This window comes from Pteropus medius, unplaced genomic scaffold, assembly GCF_902729225.1.
Source record: "Pteropus medius unplaced genomic scaffold, Ma_sr-lr_union100, whole genome shotgun sequence".
NCBI lineage: Eukaryota > Metazoa > Chordata > Mammalia > Chiroptera > Pteropodidae > Pteropus > Pteropus medius.
In genome coordinates this window covers 5,785,518-5,793,307 of record NW_024340696.1, presented here as the reverse complement: position 1 = coordinate 5,793,307, position 7,790 = coordinate 5,785,518, and the positions used below count along the sequence as shown (strand labels likewise).

Below are 7,790 nucleotides of genomic sequence, written 5' to 3'. Positions count from 1 at the left end.
CTTTAGGTGACCAGAATCAGGCCCCAGATCATGAAAGGCAAAGTTTAGTAGGAGCACAAAGCTCTTAGATTTATCAGATTTTCCATCCAAATTTATTTGAAGAAGGTGAAATCTTGTTATTTCTCATCTTTGTAGGCCTTCAGGTTGTCTTTCAGTCCTGAAGCAAAACAGATGCCTACAGAAAACAGTAAAAATCATTTTTTCCCATACATTTGCATGGACCCATGTAATGACTTCATTGCTAATATCCATTAGCAAAACTGGCCAATGAAATTGTCAAGCAAATCTGCCACATTTTCTTGATTCTGAGGTTTTTTCCTGCCCTCCTCGATTTTACTTTTCAAAAATGGGGACACGTCTGTGACTTTTTTTTTTTTAGATTCTTATCTTAAAAAAGTTTATTGGGGCAACATTGGTTAATACAATTACGTAATTTTCAGGTGTACATTATAATTTGACATCTGTACTGTGACTTATTTAAAGAAGTGTTGAGCAACCCTCCTGAAAAACTATTTATTAAATCTATGGTATTTCCTGCAACCAATGGCCTTTTTGAATTGAGGAAGTATACTAGGAAATACTTTATTTTTGTTTTGTGTTTTTCTCACACCTGGAGGCTCACAAAGCTCCCCTCTGTTGCCACATTCATGCTCTCACTGCTGCTAATGGAAAAGTACTTGCTCAGAAGTCACCTCAACAGGAAGGGACTTCTCTGCTGACAGAGAGGATGCAAGTTATGAAGCCCTGCTAGGCTCATTCATTGCAGTTTATGAGAAACAGCTGCCTTTCCTTGTAGAGACACTTGTTGAAGGCTTTCCGCTCTGTGGACCCTGAGAAAGAAGATAGCTGCCAAGAAGGACTCCTGATGGCTAACTCCACTCAAATTTAAAAACAGAACCTAGAAGTCATTTTTAAACAGGGCCTCTCACACAAACTGCACTTTAGGGAGAAGCCTGCACTGAACTGCCTACACTGTGTTCCTGCCACCTGAGCCAGCCCTTATAAAGGAGTTCCTGGAATAATAGTTCAACCAACAGGACTGAGGCTTTCCCTAATCTGAGCTGCAGCAGCTATATCCCCATCAGCTTCTTCACTGACCAGAGTGGCTTTATTCTGACCAATCAGGACAGTGTCTATTGGACCAAACAAACTTCAAGGATTTGGTGTTCTCATTTGCATGGGGATGGACCAGTCAGGGACTGGGATGGGGACTTCTGTTTATATAAGTCAGCTCCCCTCTGGCTCAGAGACCTCCCTTTCCACTCAAGGCTGTTCACTGCTGGTTTTCAGCTGGAGATGAAACATGGAAGATGAAGCACTTAAAATGTCTCGCCTTAGCAGAGCGGAGTGGACCAGAGCAGGTGGAGCAGAGCAGAGCTATCTAGCTGGAGAGGGGCCTGGCCCCAGGGCCACCTTCCAGGCATGCTGTTTCCCAACTGAGCTGTAACATCGTTGAGCTGTTCCACAGCACGCTGTGTCACAGTTGAGCTGTTTGTACTGAATAAAGTTTCCCTCCCTCCCTACACCTCAAATTGGAGATTCCTGTTGGTGTTGCCAATGACCACTAGTTGATCACTCCTTTCCCCTGGAAGTCTAGTAAATAAGGTAGGCCAATCAGCTGATTTGGGTCAAAACGTGCCAGTGGCTCTATGAGCCCATTTTAAGCCTGGCTTAAAATGTGAACAATAGGATATTTTGTGAAACAATGCCAGCATTGATCGATGTTTCTAATAATGATTACAATCCTCCGCTTTTTGTTTTCCAGAGGTTGCTGTTTCTTCTGAAAGCTTTCAGGTGGTGAAGATCAGAAGGTGAGCAACAGAATCATTGTTCCCTAGTTTAAGATTTCGCAAATTTTAAGGTACATACAAATCACTGGAATCTTCTTACAACGCAGATTCTGATTCAGTAGATCTGGAAGTGGGAGGAACTGGTGATACTGATGTGGCTTGGTCTTTGGGCCATACTGAGTAGAAAGACCCTAGTTAATTTTTATCTCTATTTCCTGTTTCCAGCTGATGTATGCTGGCAGGACAAAGAATACCTTTTCTAATCTGATTCTCAGACACTATCAGAAATGACAAATGAATAAGTAATGATTTCAAAGCCCACAGGAAATCATGAGGTCACAGATTCTGTCATTTGAATTAGCAATTAAGTTGGCAAATCATGACTTTGAATTCTAATTTATTGCAAAGCAAAGCAGAATATTGGGAATAGACTCATGGTGTGCACAAACAGGGCAGAATTCAAACATATCTGATTTTTCTTATGGCAAAGCAACGATTTGTTTGAGGTCATTATTATTATTTTTATGGCAAGCATTATGACAAGTACTATATTTAAGTTGAAATCTGGTGGGGAATGCATGAAAGTTTGTGTACTAATTCCTTTGACTCTGAATCTTCTGTGTACCTTGTCTCTACCCTCACTGCCGGGATCCCAGTCTAATTATTGCTTATGCAAAGAATGAAACTCCTTCGGATGTGAAGAAATTTCTGATTTTTCTTGAATATTCTCAGGAGAGCTGCTTTTTGGAATTGCCATACTGGGTTTTTAGACCTTTAATTTGGCTCATTTTATATGTTGCTTTGGATATGCTATTTCCATAATTTCTGTTTTTTGGTTAAACTATAAATGTATTATAACTGTAGGTCATACCTTCTATTTTGTAGTACTGGAAAACAAAGTGAACTTTAAACTCATCGAGTCCAATTTCCTCTTTAATGTATGAATTTCTATAAGCCAGCCTCTTGCTCGAAACGTTTGGTGATGTGTATATCTTACTACTTTATAGTCTATCCTTTGAACAGCTCTGTTAGGATGCCTTTCTTAATATTGGGCTAAGAGTTATCTCTCTGTGGCTTTTGCATATGAGCTCGGTTTTACTCACTAGGGTCAATTTTTTGTCTTGAACAGGATATGGGCATAGTACATATTGTTGGGCAAGCGACTTGTTCAGGCCCAGAACTTGCATGGCAGTTCCTCATGCAACAGAATAACTTTCAGCTCCGGACATGAGTAAACCTGGGGCAAGGTCCGGGGGTGCACTTTGAGAAATTTTATGGGCCGGGACCATCACTGCTCATAAGATTTTACCACAGTTCATTGCAGGGGCTTAAGATTTCCTGCATTTTGTTCTTGTATGCAGCCTGAATTAATCCTAAAATGAAATGCAAGATGAGGATTCATGATTACTCATGAATTTTTATACAACTTTACTCAATAGGAATCTTAAAAATGGCTCCAATTCTCAAAATATTTGTCTTTTCTTTCATTCTCACCTAAAGCCAAATTTTAAAGCTAACAAAGTTGGATTCCAGTCTTCTCCTGGCACCTTTTCAGAAACATTCTTCCTTCCTATTTTATGCTCCAGGGGTGACCTGAGCTCCAAGGTTTTCCCTTTGCAGTATCGTTCTATGCCTTGGACGATTCATTACTTCTTCCTTGCCCTTTTCTTTCATCAAAACTCACCTGTTTTCTGTCTGATTCTCTTAGCATCTGACTTTATTCAATGTGACACTGACTGGTAATGGGTTTTAGTCCTCTTAATAAATCCTTGACAATATATAAGATACCTCTTGCTATCTGCCTGCCTCAGCATCGCAATTCCTTAATCCAGCAAACACATGTCTCCAGATGGCCCTTAGATAGTGGCTTTTTAGTGGGGAGGGATAGGCACCATGATAAGATAATGGATGAGAACTTATTTTGGTCTGTGGGCCCCTTAGTACCACTTCACAAAAATGCATCTCCTCATTATGTGAGACTACTTCTGTTTTCCATAAACAATAACAACAACAGCTCTTACTGCATGCGATTATTAATTATAGTTAGTTACTATATTCCAAGTACTGTACCTAGGACTTATCAGATTTCTCATTTAATGTTCATGACAACCCTGTGATATAGGAATACTTATTCTCATTTTACTGATGAGCAAACTGCAGTTCAGAGAGGTTGGTAATTTGTATAGCATCACACAGCTAGACGTTGCAGAGATAGGGTCCAAACCAAGGTCTGTCTGAGGTCTGTGCTCTTAACCATGAGCCTCTTTTTCTCTGATCAACTAACAGAGCAGAGGCTTAAGATCAGTGAGAGTCCCCAGACAAGCCCTGCTGTGTCCACCTTGAATATAACCTTTCTACTTCACCTAAGTATGAAGAAACTACTGCTCTGCTCATCTCTATCCTCTCAACTCTCACCTCTCTCACTTTTCCATGCTGAGAAAAGCTTCTGTCTTCTGCATGCACAAGAATAATAAGTATTTGTTATTTAATTACAAAGATTTGTTATAGAATGGCAGGAGGGATACTAACACATCCCATCTGGGTTTACTTAAGAAGAACTGTGTTCCTGAGTATATGTGGGTTTTTTTTGGTGGGGGGAGGGGGCAAGGACAGGGGGAAGAACAGTTCCAGCAACTCTTTGGTGCATGAAGCATGGTATGGTTTAATAGGATTCAGGTGACTGAGACATCTTGGTGTTATTTCTGAGAAAGCAAGATGGTTCATCCCCTTTAATGAACTGGAAACAAAGTTGCTACAGTGTTAGCCTTAGCAGGTGGGTTTATACCTGTGCCTGGATTTGTTATATTTTTTTAAAAGGACATCCCCATAAAAGTCTCCTTTTGGGACAAAGAATAAAAAGACATCAAAATGCTGTTTTCAGGATAAATGCATCATTTTGCAAAAATTTCACAGGGTTTCCCAGAGAGGCCACCCACAGAGGCAGCAACATCTGGTTGTCATACTGTCACAACAGGGGAGAGCAATGCTTGGGCACAAGGCAAAACAGAATGTTCCTTATAACTGGATGGAAGACACGTAGTTATACTGAAGCCACGAGTCAACAAATCTCCCTAGGCCCAAGAAAACGCTGAGCTGAGTAAGGCTATAGGACCTTAGGTGCAGCCATATTTTTCCTGTGACACCTTAGTAATTTTGAAACAGACTTACACATAAATCAGAAAAATATGCATCTCCAGAGAGGTGGTTGCGTATTTTCAGAATAAAGGTAGAATGAATTACTATTTTATAAGAATAATAAACATCTCCATCCTTGGAAATATGTTTAGGTGAGGCCCTGATCTCCATGAAGGACAATTTTCATTCATTCATTCATCCATTCATTTATTTATCAGATATTTACCAAGTGTCACTTCTGTGCTTGATATACGAAAAGGAAGAAGAAATTGTCTCTACTCTTGAGAAATTCATAGACCAGCAGGAGAGACTCATAGAATGAAATTATTGTGGTTCAGTGTGCTTACAGAAAACCTGAGAGGTTCACCTAACTAGCCTGTAGGCATCCATGAAAGCCTCATGGAGAAGGTGTCACCTCAGCTCTGTCTTGAAGCACAATCAGGAGTAATCCTCCAGAAATCTATATATTTACATTATATCACTTTGCCATCTAGATGAAAAAGCTAAATAGATATTGTGTATGTATGTGGAGAGGAGGAAGACATAAAGTGAGTATTAAGTAAAAAATAGGAATTTAAACATCCAACCAGGAATGTTTGAGGGAGAGTGCGGGCTATTGAGGGCTCTGGCTTTGGATGACTAATGTTGGGATCTTTACCACTTCCTAGGTGTGTGCCCCTGAGCAAATTGCTTAGCATTTTAACATCCAGTGCCTCATAGATTTTTCAGATTTCAAAGAGAGAACACTTGTAAAGCTTTTGCTCAGGTGCTGGCTTATTTAAATGTCGATAAATGTAGACTCATTATTAATGCCGTTATTATCTTTAGCAGTGTTCTTTCACTGATTACCCTCTTAAGCTCCCTGAATCTCCTGTCCCTGATTTTTGCCTCCAGGGAAAAAATAGAGAGATAAGAAAAAAATAAAGCAAAAAGAATATAAAAAATCAGGGTACGATGGTGATTTTCATCCTCCCCTTCGGAGGTGGTAGAATTAAGATATCCTCCAAAGAAAAGGAACACACTACCCTTTTCTCCATCCTATCGCAAATCCTACTTTCAGCTTTTTGATCTCTTTGCTCAGAAAGGCAAAAGCATTAGTGAGATACGGTTATAAAGTACAATTTAGAAAACTTTCAGTCCTGCTGATATTAAGTAACCTGAAGCCCTCTTACTAGAAAGCTCCTTTTACTAATTGCAACAAATGCACTTCCCATGGGGGAATAAAGGGAATGAAGTGGAGAAACTATGAAAACCAAAGGAGAAAGAATAAGTTGATGCTGTAGCTAAATATGGGGATGGGAGATGAGGCCACGGGCCTGCGTAAGGTGAACAGTTGGAACTGAGACCCCTTTATAAACCTGGAACTATCAAGCGGTTATGTCTTCACTAAAGCATATCTAGAAAAAAATCTACCCTTTACCAAATATATGCATTGATCTATGCCACTTTATATAGGAGACTTGAGTATCTATGGATTTGGGCATCTTCCGGAGATCCTGGAACCAATCCTCTGTAGATTCCGAGGGACAACTGTAGTAGGTATGTTTTGGGGAGTCAAAAGTTATAAATGGATTTTCAACTGCATTGAGTCATTGCCCCTAGCTCCCTGCATTGTTCAAAGGTCAACTGTATTTAATAACATGGCCTCAAATATGTTTAAAGCAGAAATCAATTGATTTATAAAGAGACATTTGAAAATCTATATGTCGTAGGTTTTTAAAAAATCTCAGTAATTAATAGACTAAAAAGTTAAAAATTAGTATAGTTATTGAAGGTTTGAACAACCCAATCAACTAGCTTAATCTAGTCTACGTATATGTAAGCCAAAAATTGATTTCTTGCTAGACCACAAAGGAAATCTTATCAAATACCAAAGACTCAGTAACATATGGGATATATTCTCTGATCACACTCCAATAAAATATGAACTTGAAGAGAAAAAGATACTTGACATTACTTTATATATTTGAAAATAGAAAGAAGGAAAGATGCTTCTAAAAACTATTTGGTCAATGCAACAGTCAGAATAGTATAAATTACGCTGCAATAATGTACAGACCTAAAACATTTCAGTATCTTAAAATAATGATCTATTTCCTACTCATGTTACATTTCCAAAGAGGGCTCCACTCCACGTTTTCCTCACTCTAAGACCCAAATGGATGGAACGCCCACCACCTGGCATATTACCAGTTGCAGTGGTGGAGGGAAGAGTATGTGGCTTTTATTTTATTTTATTTTTAAAATTAATTAATTAATTAATTTTTAATGGTGACATTGATTAGCAAAATCCAGTAAGTTTCACCTGTACACTTTAACAGTAAGGTGTATATATATATACATATATTTTCTTTCACATGGTGTGTTCACTTCCCATAGTTAGATTTCTTTCTGTCACCACATATTTGACCTCTTTTACCCCATCTACCACCCCCCTCCCCTCTAGTAACCACTAGTTTATAGTCCATGTCCATGAGTCGCTGTTTGTTTGTCCTGTTCATTTGTGATATCATGTGATTTTCAACTTTTTCTGTCTGGCTTATTCCACTTAGCATGATTATCTCGAGGTCCATTCATGTTATCGCAAATGGCAGTATTTCATCCTTCTTATGGCTGAGTAATGTCCCATTGTATATATGTACCACAGCTTCTATATCCAGTCATCTATCATAGCTTTTTAGGTTTTCTCCCCCAAAGAGACACATATCACTTTCACTAATATTACATTGGCCAAATAACATCTGCTGTTATGGCTGACTTCAGGAGAGTAAGGACCTGACCAGGAAAAGAACTGGACAGATCAGTGGCTGGCACTAATGATTATCAGAGAGAAAAATAATTATGAAAATGATGAAACACTTATAC

At 39.0% G+C, this 7,790-nt stretch overlaps 1 long non-coding RNA gene across 2 annotated transcripts in view; it reads left to right on the top strand.

Annotated features, from left to right (window-relative positions):
• Positions 1-495: 495 nt before the first annotated feature.
• LOC120605094 (uncharacterized) overlaps positions 496-7,790 on the top strand; it is a 147,093-nt gene continuing 139,798 nt past the window's right edge. Inside the window, exons 1-3 of one of the 2 annotated variants that reach the window (XR_005653525.1) lie at positions 496-1,605; positions 1,766-1,811; positions 6,381-6,464. This is a non-coding gene — a long non-coding RNA (uncharacterized LOC120605094). The remainder of the gene's footprint in view (positions 1,606-1,765; positions 1,812-6,380; positions 6,465-7,790) is intronic. The other variant, XR_005653526.1, reaches the window with a different exon arrangement.